The sequence below is a fragment of the Cervus canadensis genome, chromosome 29, assembly GCF_019320065.1.
Source record: "Cervus canadensis isolate Bull #8, Minnesota chromosome 29, ASM1932006v1, whole genome shotgun sequence".
Taxonomy (NCBI): domain Eukaryota; kingdom Metazoa; phylum Chordata; class Mammalia; order Artiodactyla; family Cervidae; genus Cervus; species Cervus canadensis.
In genome coordinates, this window is record NC_057414.1 from 35429132 (window position 1) to 35442076 (window position 12945).

A 12945-nucleotide genomic window follows, 5' to 3' on the forward strand; every position below is an offset into this window, starting at 1 on the left:
GCAGATGAGATTAAGAAGAGGTAGCAAGAATGCACAGAATAACTACACAAAACTGTTCATAATGACCCAGATAGGGATGATGCTGGGGTCACTCATGTAAAGCCAGATATACTGGAGTATGAAGTCAAGTGGGCCTTAGGAAGCATCACTACAAACAAAGCTAGTGGAGGTGATGGAATTCCAGCTGAGCTGTTTAAAAATCCTAAAGAATGAGTTGTTAAAAAAAAAAAAATAAAAGGTGCTGCATTCAATATGTCAGCAAATTTGGAAAATTCAGTAGTGGCCACAGCACTGGAAAAGGTTGGTTTTCATTCCAATCAAAAGAAAGACAATTCCAAAGAAAGGTCAACCTATCAAGCAATTGTGCTCATCTCACTTGCTAGCAAGGTAATGTTCAAAATCCTTCAAGCTAAGCTTCAACAGTACATGAACTGAGAACTTCCAGATGTACAAACTGGTTTGAGGAACCAGAGATCATGCACTGGATCATAGAGAAAGCAAGGGAATTCCAGAAAAATATCTACATCTGCTTCCCTGACTATGCTAAAGCCTTTCACTGTGTGGACCACAACAAACTGTGAAAAATTCTTAAGGAAATGGGAGTACCAGATCACCTTACCTGTCTCCTGAAAGTCTGTGTGTAGGTCAAAAAGTGGCAGTTAGAATCAGACATGGACCAACTGAAAAATTTAAAATTGGGAATGGAGCATGACAAGGTATACAGTGTCACTCTTGTTATTTAACTTATATGTAGGATACATTATTGGATATTCTGGGCTAGATATATCCCAAGTTGGAATCAAGATTGCTGGGAGAAATATCAACATCCACAGATATGAAGATGAAACCACCCTAATGGTAGAAAGCAAAGAACTAAAAAGCCTCTTGATCAGGAGAGCAGATGCAAAAACTGGCTTAAAACACAACATTCAAAAAACAAAGATTATGGCATCCAGTCCCACCACTTCATGGCATATGAAAAGCGAAAAGTGGAAACAGTGGCAGATTTTATTTTCTTGGGCTCCAAAATCACTATGGACCTTGACTGCAGCCACAGAATTAAAAGACACTTGCTCCTTGGAAGGAAGAAAGGCTATGGAAAACCTGGACAGTGTATTAAAAAGCAGAGAATCACTTTTCTACAGAGGTCTGTAGTGTCAAAACTATGGTTTTCCAATAGTCATGTACTGATGTGAGATCTGACCATAAGAAAGGGTAAATGCCAAAGAATTGAACTTTTGAACTGTAGTGCTTGAGAAGATTCTTGAGAGTCCCTTATACAACAAGGAGATCAAACCAGTCAATCTGAAAGGAAATCAACCTCTGACCCCTGCTGTCTCAGCTGAGGTATCTACTGAGGGCCTCCAGGTGAAAAGAATGGATGCTTCCACTGCAAAAGTGCCTAACCATGGCAGCTCCAAGCAAAGAGTTTGTAGCCCCACCCCTGGAGGAAGCTCAGAAAGGCTGAAGGCTCTGTGTACCCTGGGGCCCCTGATACACGCGTTGCATTCTCCTCAGCAGCACTGGAGGCCAAGGAAGGGGCATTCTGGGCCATGGAGGAGGAGGATGGCTCAGGCATCCACTGGGGCCATCACTTACCAAGTAGGACTGGAAAGGACAGAGCAGGCATATGTGGCAGATAGCTGGTGACTGGGGTGTGGGAACAAGAAGGAACCAGCTCTGCATGAAGTACCTCTCCCAAACTCCCTTGGAGAAGAAGCCCAGTAATAAGATCATCTGAGATGGGACAAAGAGAGTCTATTTCATTATCCCTTAGAATTCCTCTGAATGAGGAGGTGGTGGAATTTGTGGGTCATCACAAACTCTTCCATGGCCTAGACCGTCCCCAGTCGCTATCCTTGGGGCTGCCTCTCCCCAGCTTCAGTCATGTTGTTCTGGAGGAAACTGAGAATCATGTGTGCTGCTGGGTCAGGGCCAAAGACCATGTAAAGGCAGGCTTGGTTGAATAACTTACTCTGGATCCCCATCCCCACCGGTCAGTCCATAGCCCTCATCACACCTAGTATGTCCCCAATGCCCCAGTGCAGAGCACCTTGGGATGCCATTTGCATGGAATCCAGGGCAGTTTTGCCTAGAACCAAGCAACCCTCCATATGGCTCCATGAGTTTGCAGTTTTAGAATTCCTGAAATTCCCTCTCTTCCTCAGAATCCTCTCTAGAGGATCAGCCAGCTCTGAACTCCCACAGGGAGCTGACATGAAGCCTCCACCCTGTGCCGGGGCTGAGCAGTCACTGTGCACCCTTCATTCCCCTTAGCATCCAACCTCCCCACAGAGGAGTCGGTATCCCAACTCACAAAGGGGCACCTGGCCAGAGCAAGGGGAAGAAGCAGCCGAGAACTAGGCTGACCAAGTAATTTATCATCCAAACCAGGAAAACTTCGATAAGGGAAGGGAGACTGTTAATCCTTATGGTGGGACATCACACTGGGACTGTCCCCAGCCATTCTCCCTGTCACATGGCCTATTTCAGGGATTACTAGAGCTGACTTTCCATGTTCATGCATCTGAGGGTTCAGATTGAACTGAAGCTCTTTGAGGACTGAGGACCTTAGTGTTCCCCTCTCCTTGTGACTCCCACCATGCCAGCATGGCGTGGCATCTCCACATTTATTTCAGGATGACCAATGTCCCAGACGGATCCTTACTCTCACGTGGAGGGTCCTATGGCAGGCTCTGGCCCAGGCACAGGGGCTCAGGGGCTCAGCAGCATCTGCAATGGTGTGACACGGCCTGCAGAGGGCACTCTCCTCCCAGCAGCAGCCCAGGGGTTCCTGCAAGTTCCTATTTGAGAACCAACCCTCAGGGTTCTCCCCTCACCTTGAGGATGTAGGCTCGAGCGAGCACTGGGTAGTTGATGCCCGTTGATGGTGAAGATAATAGAGGGCAGGTTATTGACCGCAAAACATGAAACATAGTGCTGTTAGAGAGAGAGGGAGAAAGGTTGGCCCTGGAGATCCTTCTTGTGTGTGGAGACTGGGAGTGACCCTCGGGCATGACCCTTCACCTCAGAACCCCGTGGCGTGGCGCTGATGAGCTTCTGGATGTTATTGACCAGTCTTGTTGGGCCAAGGATCAGTGATGTCCCGGTGTCCACAAGAGCCTCGCAGCCGCCAGAACAAGCAATAACCTGTCTTTTCATGGAGATGCTGAGACAGTGGAAGAAAATGGGCATGAAGGTCACTCTGAGTCTCCCCAGAGCTGCCCCCTTCCCGACTGTCTCCTAAACAGCCCTTTGTCTCTTGCCCTCAATCTTTTCCCTTGCTCTCAACGCAGCACCTTCCTTGACATCCTTGAATGCAGTACTTGAATACACCAGGTTCTTTTGTACCTTGACACAAGCTGGTCTTCTTTTCTAGACAACCCCCCTCCCCTTTGACTAGCAAATATCTTCTCATCTTCCAGATTCCAGCTTAATTGTCATGGTTTCAGGGAAGTCTTTCCCTGGGTGTTTATATGTCTCTTGTCTTGGTCACTTTCTGTAGACCCTTCCTCATGTCTAACATGTACCAAAGTAAAAATTCACTATGTGGGTGAGTCATTTTATGTACATCTGCCTTCTTAGATGGGAGGGTGAGTTTTATTCTCATTGCCTCCCTAAAGTGCCTGGCACACAGTGGATGCACAATGCTTGTGTGTTGAATGAGTGAATGAAGACCGTGAAAATAATGAATGAGAAACATCAGAGAGCTGTATCTGATGGGGAACAAATAACAGGCCAACTGCAGAGTGAAGATGGAGATTCACGGGGGCAGCAGATTCTCATAGTAGGGGGAGAGAGGGACTCCTCTGGGAGAGGGTGTCTCCCATCACTACTCCTACAGCCAGCTCAGACCCTTAGACCCTGGCCAGGTAATACATGACTAGCCCATGGAAACTCGAAAGGACAGGTCAGCTTTTGTCTGAGGGTATCACACAGAATCCTATCAGTTATTGCCTCTTGTCCTCAGGTCACTCCTGGATCCCACCTTTCTGATTCTCTCAGTTATAGCCCCTGCCCCACTCTGTGCCCAGGGATGTGGGGTGTCTTTTTTATTAGTTGCTTTTACGTCTTAAGACTGCAGCCAACCTCTCTCCACTGTTGGGTAGCTTCTCCATAAGGAGGCCAGTTTTCCCCATTTGCTCAGGACTTTTCCTGTTTGTAAACTGAGACTTATCTGTACTGAGAACTTCCTTGGTCCCAGGTAGCCCTGGAGAGTTGGTCATCATATCATAACTCTGTTCAGGCTGGTGAAATCCTCCCTGATCCTGTTCACCACACTGCAGAGTCCTCTGACCGTGCTCTCTGCCTCACAGGGCAGCGGGTGCAGCCCTCTCCCAGCTGCACAGACCTCTCTGGACCCTGTGAGGACCCTGGGTAGAGCCCTGGTCAGGAGGCCTGGGGATTATGAACCCATGGGCTGTTTGTGTATCTATGTGCTTGTGTGTTTGTTTGTATCTGTCTCTGTGTGTGCTTCTGTGTCTCTGACTAGCTATGCATGTTTATATGAGTCTCTGTGTATGTTTATATGTGTTTGCTTGTGTGTTTCCATGTGTCTGTGTGTCTGTCTGTGTCATTGTGGGTGGTGTATATGTCTCTGTGACTATTTGTCTGAGAACGCATTTGTGAGTATCTGCCTGTGTCCATGTACAGATGTGGAGCATCCCTTGGGCTGACCCTCAGAGGAAGAGGCTTACCAGTCCATGTTTATATGCCAGTCACCCGCTTGGGTCATTGGTATCCAGTTGAGCACTCCCTAATAGTAGGCTTTGTCCACCACACCCCACTAAACATCACCACACTGACCTTCCCCCTGCATGTGTAGTGAGAAGAGAGGGGGAGATTCTTGGAGGATGGTAAAAACAGCACTGTCTGAGAGCTGTGCTTGTCTACCCATCAAGGCCCTAATATGGTCCCCATTTACAGATGCAGAAATTGAGGCTAGGAGCGATTGAGAACCAGACTGAGGTCGGTCACTGGCTAATGAGTGGCACAGCAGAGGAGGTTAGAAGGTGAATCACTTGGCTGGGCTCCACCCACTATGTCTTCTGAAGAAGTCCTGGACCTACTGCTACCTGAGTACTCAGATTTCCTCAAAGGCCAGGGTGCTGAGGCGTTTTGGCTTTCCCCTTGTCCAGTCTGTCGTTTTTCAGGAAAATCAAGGCCTGGGAGTGCTAACAATGTGGGTTCAGGTCACCCAGAGTTGGACCTCTACTGTCCAAAGGGCCCCACACTCAGAAGGGCCCCCCACTTGCTCTCCCTGTCTTGAAATGCCTAACACTTCTTGAGTAAGGGGTCTCACACTTTTGTTTTGTGTCCCACACTTTCATTTCTCACTGGCTCCTGCAAATTGGGTAGGTGGTGCTGGGCTCCCACTGAAATGCTAATGAGGAAGGAAAGATATCCACCATCTTTCTCCTTCCTTCCTTATCAAATTCATAAGCAAATCCTATTGCCTTTTCCTCCAACTTGTTTCCTGTTGCCTTCCATTAGCCTTCCTCCTCACTTACCCCACTAAACCAAGTTACTTGTCTTGAGCCCAGGAGCAGGGCTGTGTTCCAATAAAACTTAATTCATAAAAGCCAGTGGTGAAGCCAGGTAGGGCCCTGGGGCCATAGTTATCCTGGGTTAGATTATCTCTCAGGATACTTCTTTATCAAGTGTTCTATAATTTTCATGGAACTCAAAGCACCTTACAGCTAATTCGGAGAAATGGATTGTCTAGCTCAGACTTACTTGCTCAGGTAGAAGGCAAAAACAGGCTCAGAAATGGCACCGTGATTCTTCAGGTTGTCAAGGATGGGGATGCCTCCAGTGAGAGATATGTTGGGGTAGCTCAAGCCCAAGACGCCATCAAAAGGCTTTCCCTCAAACCTGGGTTGCTCCACGCTTAAACCAAATGCCTGGTCAGTACTTACAAGGTCCCCAATCTGTGGGAGAGAAGAGTGTTCCCACTTACAGATACATGAAGTGGGGCTAGGACTGGGATGGGGTGCATTGCCATTAGATCCTCAGGGAAGAATTGAGGAGGCTGTGTCTTTGGTGGACCTCAGATAGTTAGACCAAGCTGGGAGGGGAATTTGGGTTCCATTTGTGAGAGGCTGTGAATTTTAAAATATCTGCCCCTCTGAAAAACACCACCTGAGAGAGTCAGATTGCCCTCTTGGCTTCTGTACAGGTGTGGCAACCCAGTCAAGCCAGGACATATTGGTGCCCCCTTGTGGACAAAATAAGTGGAGAGCAAGATAGCCTTCTCTTTGGCATCACTGTGACCTAATGACAGTAATGGACTGCATTCCCTGTAATGTTCTGTGGGTTCTGCATCTGTCCAGGAAGACAGAAGCTGAAGACATAATCTTGCTTGCAGAGTTCTATGAAATTACTGCCTGGGGAATTCACTTTTGGGGATATGTGTGTCTTTGTGTGAGTGTGTATGAGAGAGAAAGAGAGAGAGGGGAACTACTCAACTACTTTGGGGGAGGCAGGCCATAAGTTTTGTTGGACTCTCAAAGGCCCCCTAGAGTGAGAATTCATTTATCAGGCCCTCTGACCTCTCAGGCCTCCAGTTTCCCAGTCTGGTTACCTGAAGCCCTTGACTGCCCCCAGGGTCCCCAGATCAGTTTTATCCTGTCCCAAACACGCCACAGCAACTGCAGTCCTGAGGAGCAGGCCCAGCTCCACCACTTACCACATGTGTGACCTCAGCAAGGCCCTTGCTGTCTGCACCTCAGTTTCCTCATCTGTCTCATGAGCTAATCAGATCACCTGCTGTGTGGGGGTTGTTGCAGGATTAAAACAATTATTACCTGAAAGTTCCTGGAACAATCTGTGAATATAAAAGTGGGAGTTTTTTTCCCCCCTTTTCTTGCTCCCAGCAAAATGGACCTTGAACTGCTCATGGGCAGAGAAGCTGCAAGTCCACACCTCAAGCCACTCTCTGGGTTAGCTAATCTGTGTACTCATGTGTCACCACAGGCAGTGCCTCCCCAGGGACAGGATCCTGTGTGTAAGATGGCCAATATCTACGGGAGTTAGGCTAGGAAGGGTCCTGCCAGATGGCCCTGCATCTGTTTTGCAAGCAGTGGTCACCCCACAGCCAGTCCTGACTCAACTTTTATTTACAGGTTACCTGAACGGTGTCATAAGCAAGAAATCCCTTCATCAACCCAGGTCCATAGGTGATGCTGAAGGTCTTTTTGGTAGGCCAGTATGTGGAAGACTTGTAATGTATGAACCTAACGTGTGTAGCTGCAGACACAACAGATGAGTGTCATTAGGTGCCAAGAGTTGAAAATAGGGCTGCAGGGCAAGGGAAAGATGGTCCAGGAACCAGGTGTCTATACCCACAACAGGCTGAATTGGGGCAAAAGAGGGAGGGCACCCACAACTCAGATGAGCCTGTGTCAAAGATAACCTGGAATTCCTGAGAGGGTGTTCCAATGGGGATGTTACCCACATAGAGCATCTACAGGGAAAAGGAGGGAGTGGGTTAGTGCAGAAGTGGCTACCCTCTATTCCCACACTGATGCCTCCCTCTGGGTGTCACATATCTCTTGAGATAACTTTCGAACCACTGTGCAGCTCACAGCCTTTGATCACAGAGGTGCTTGCATTTGATATTTCTTTTTTATGCTACATGGTATGCAGGATATTAACTCTATGACCAGGAGTTGAAATGATACCTCCTGCATTGGAAGCCCAGAGTCATAACCACTGGACCTCCAGTACCACTGGGCACCCAAGAAAGTCCTTTTCCTTCTTTTGTGAAGCTCTGTAGTCTCCTCAAGCCCAGCCTCAGCACCCCCTTCTCCAGGAGGTCTCTCTTGATCAACCGCAGCCACTCCCTCTAAACTCACCACATCCAATCAACACCACACAGGTGACCCTTTCATTTGACATGTATTTACTAATATGCCTATCTCTCAGGCCAGCATGAGCATTCTTGAAGACAAAATAAGCCTGTTTTCTAATCTAGAAACAGTAACCATAGTGTTAGATACTTATGGCCTTCCACGGAATATGGGTTTAGTATCTTTTTCCTGCTGTGGTTCTTGCATCTGTGGAAACTGAATTCCTCTGCCTGAGGATTGACAATTGCTTTGCAGTTGGTTCTACCTTTTGATCAGAGATGGCTCACTCTTCATCTGTAACTGACTGACTCACTTATTTCAGAAGGAATAATCTCCCTCAAACTAATGACACATCTTTGACACAGAAATGGATGTTTACCTGCCATCTGATAATTTCTGGGCTCAGTCACCAAGACCAAGAGTTGAGGATGAGAGTGCCTCCTCCTCTGGGTAGGGCCCCTGTTTCCCAGTGTCCCTGCCTCCTGCAGAAGCCCCAGCCCCAACATTCCCCCTGGTCTCTCCAGATGAGCTCCAGTGCTAGGCTAGAGCACCAGGGGGTACTGGGAGCACCATCCTTCCAAAACATCACATCCATGACATTCCTGGTTTAGGGGGGGTGGATCATTATATTTGAGCCAGGAGAAGAAATCTGGTACAGTCTGTAAGCATGTTCCTTCAGGAAATTGTTCAGCATGGGTTTTTCACTGAGGGTTTTTCTCATGGTCTTCACTTTGGTTAGAGGTATTCTAACCAAAGAAACAAAGCAACAAAGAAAACAAAGAAGAAGCTACAATTAGCTGTCAGTGTTAAGGTATAACTGTCATTGTAATGGCCCTGTGTATTTTCCAATCATTTTTATGAGTCACCTTATTATGAGAATGTTATGCATATACCATGGCAAAGACATAGGTTTGATTACAGGTTCTGTTCTGTAATGTTAGGTAAGCCATATGACCATGTGGGGGTCTCAGTCTCCCCTCAGTAAAATGGTGGAAGGTAACAACTCAGAACTCCAAATAGAATATTTTGGGGATAAGAGAAGAGATGGATATAAGTTACCTGATAAATAGGAAGTCTCAACAATGACAGCCATTGGCACTGCTGTTGCCATCCCACTGTATCCTTCTCATAGAAGCTCAGGGAAGGATGTAGAAGGGGGATTCTTATCCTTTTTTACAAGGGAGGAATTTGAAATGCAAGAGGTTTGTGAGTTGGCTGGGGTCACACTGCTTGTCAGATATGAAACAGTATATAAGTAGCTATCCCACTCTTTCTCCAAGTTGAAAGAGAACAGAGAGTTGAAAGAAGAATCCATGAGATAGGGAACAAGTTAGGGAAATTCAGAGGCTCAAGAAGGAAAGATGAGTCAAATGAAAAATTAAAGCAACACAGAGAGAAATACACTCACAGGGACTTCCAAAGAGATGGAGAGATAATTGATAGTGATACAGAGATGCAGACATAGACATATACACACTGAAGTAGACAGGGAACAAAGAGGACATGTTGAATAAAATCTAGAAAAGTGCTATTCCACAGGACCACACCTACATGTACATAGACTGTGCACTGAACAATTGCAAGGAGCTCCATTTTCAATAGATCATAAGATCACTGGACCCCAAGAGTTGTGCAACCATGCAAATGTACACTAAGACCCTAGGGACCCACAGTTCCTATAGCAAGGTACTTATCAATAAGTAAGAGTTGAACTTTAAGACTGTTAGGGAAATATTCAATTCCCTTCTAAATCTGATGGGTGGAAGAAAAATCAGATGAAAAACAAAATCTGAGAAAGCAATATGATGCAACTTACAGTCCACATACTTACTTGACTATGCACTCTGAGAAGGCCACCAGCCGAAAGAACACAGCCACTTCATGCTTCTTTCCTGGCTCCAAGTACTCAGGGAAGTTCAGGTTCTAGCATGTAGTGGTGACCGGGAGCTGGTAGTTGTATATGCTCTGACATGCCCAAGTTTTCCCCTGTAGGCCACTAATAGATCTGAAAAAACACAAAGCTCTCGATAAAATCTATACCTCCAACAGTGTCCTTGGTGAGTGGACTTTGAAGCTTCTCAGAATACAGGCAATTGAACTGTAATCTCTTCCTTGAATCTTGGCTGGAAAATCAAACTGATCTTCATGGACATCTAAGAAGATGGAGAACCTTGCCTACTTGGAGAAACAACTGCTAAGAACATCATGAAAATGGATACTAGGGAACATGCTCGACATTCTTGGTTTCATGTCATCTTCCTTGCTACTTCATGAGACATGCATTGCTGTCTTCATTGGAGAAGAAATTGCTAGGTGGATAATTTGTCAAATTGTAAAGTGAAGACTTCAGGGACAGCCCAGGGAGATACAACTGACCTTAGGTAGTGGGTCTAATGGCAGAGATCAGGGGCACCTATGATGCCAGCCTGCATCAAAAATTTAGGGCAGAGCTGTACTTCAATTGCATGGTTTCAGTATTGGAAGAAATGTCATATGCATCCACAAGATATTTTATATCATTCAACAAATGCACAAGGAAGAAGTGTGTTCTGGGTTCTGGGTTAAAGGCTTCAAAGTCAAAGTTGATCAAGACAAAAGTAGTCTTTATCTTCGGCAAGCTAGTAGTCTAGTTTCATAAACTCATGGCCCCAGGAGGCAAGAGAAATGATAGTAGGACTAGGTGGCCATGCTGGACCCTGGGCAGCACAGGCCTGACCACTGGGAGCAGACTTTCCTCCACTTCAACCATGCTGGAAAGCAGGCCAGTTGGAGAGAAGTCAGGAGTTTGGATATTTATGTACAATCTCCTGATTTTAATATTAGCAACTAATTTTTTTTTCCCTGAAAAAACAGTGGGAACACAATCTCCACAGTGATGTGCTGGAATCAGCCTTCAGTCTCTGCAGGTTTTTATATCTGGCCTAGAGGTGGGAGTGCAGTGGGAACAGAGAGGACTTTAGTTCAAGTTGGTTGATTTACAAAGAGACTGAATGCATACTAAACATGTTTATTTCCTTTCAATTTATAAAGAAAGATCATCAGGGACATACAAACCAACAGATTTAACTGTTGAAGATAAATGGATATATTTCTGATATAATTTCCCCGTAGGGTCTATACCATGAAAAATTTTGTCTGCCAAAGCAAACATACAAAAACATAATTATGAAATGTCTTGCCAATCAAAGAAGACAAAACAGCTGTGGCAGCCAAAGTAAAGACAATCGTGTTTAATGACTCAAGGACTCCCAGGGCCTATTTAGCATGAGATCTATCCAAGCCTGTCCCTTGAATACAACAGGGGCCTCTCCTGGTTGCCACGTGTGTATAGATGGGGCACAGTGTCTTAATCCTCTGCATATTGTTTAAATTCAGTTTTTGTGGTTATATCCCAAAAGGGGAATATGATGTCACTGACAAATGACACACATATATGCCCTTTGAACTATGGTGTTGGAGAGGACTCTTGAGAGTCCCTTGGACTGCAAGGAGATCAAACCAGTCCATCCTATAAAAAATCAGTCCTGAATATCCACTGGAAAGACTGATGCTGAAGTTGAAGCTCCAATTATTTGCCCACCTGATGGGAAGAACTGACTCATTGGAAAAGACCCTGATGTTAGGAAAGATTGAAGGCAGGAGGAGAAGGGGAAGACAGAGGATGAGATGGTTGGATGGCATCACCAACTCCATGAACATGAGCTTGAGCAAGCTCTGGGAGTTGGTGATGGATAGGGAAGCCTGGCATACTGCAGTCCATCGTGTTGCAGAGACGGACATGACTGAGCAACTGAACTGAACTGAACAAATTGAGAACAAAGACTAATAAATCTAATTGCATCAGGTTGGTGACTAGCTGCCTATAACCATACATTACTTAAGTGGCTTTAAAATTCAGAATTATGACTCTACATTCAGAGTGGAATATCTTTTAAGGAAAAACAAAAATTCTGCCCATGCAAAAAAAAAAACAAAGAAAACCAAAAGAAAAACAGGAAAGAAATCTGAAACTATATTCAACAGCTTATTGTTCCTGATATCACTTCTGTTATTGTGACAGAATCATATGTGTGTTAACAGGTAAAAGGAAGTCAATAATTAGAACTAATGTTCTGAAGTAAGCCTTTCAGTGGCTAGAAAAAGAGGTTCACACATAATATAAAGAAGTTTAATTAAAACCCTGCTGTCTTAAATCTTGAACTGAAAGCATAAGTTTGTACCAACTAATTATATTCCTTTCTATTTTATTTTTTAGGGAAAATGTGTTTTTCCTACTCTGACCACTGTAAAGCTTAAAAGCAATGACAACTTGATAACACTGACTATTCTGAGGTCTAACATGTAGATTCTAAATACATTTCCCATCAGACAATCCATGGATTCTTAAAGAGATGGCTGATTTCAGGACTGGGTCAAGAAATGCACAAAATAATCTTGGGAATCTCGAAGGACCAGAAACCTGAAGGACTTCAAAGACCAATGGGTACTGAACAGAAAGTTTAGGAATCCAAATGAAAAGGCCAAACATCTACCAGTTTGTTGGGCAGAATGATATTCCTGCTTGTCAACACGCTGTTTATGTTTGTCATAGCTTTCCTGCCAAGAAGCAAACTTCTGATTTCATGGGTTCAGTCATCATCCACAGAGAATTTAGAGCCTAAGATGAAGAAATTTGTCACTGCTTCCACCTTTTCTCCTTCTATTTGACATGAAGGATGGGCTGGATCCCATGATCTTAGCTTTTTAATATTTAATTTTAAGCTGGCCGAATGTGTCCAAATGTTAATAGGCAACATCCAGTTTGTCACTGTGATAGACTGCTAGGGCACAAACTCACCATTCTAAGCACTGAGAAAGGAAATAGTCATCAATATTTATGCTATTTTTGTTTCTATTAAGCATATATTATGTAACTACAAACAGTTCCAGGAAAATAAGCTAGACTGTCCCTTCTGGGGGTCATGAGAGTGTGATGGGGAACAACTATAACACAAATAAAGCCTCACTCACTGGCCTGCAGCTCACCTCCTGCTGTGGAGATCTGATTCCTAATAGACCAAGAACTGGTACTGGTCCTGGCCCACTGTGCTGGTAT

The 12945-nt window shown here is 45.2% G+C and overlaps 1 pseudogene; it reads right to left on the minus strand.

The window, feature by feature from the left end:
- Window positions 1-9733, minus strand: part of LOC122430723 — a 40466-nt pseudogene extending 30733 nt beyond the window's left edge.
- Between the last annotated feature and the right edge of the window lie 3212 nt (window positions 9734-12945).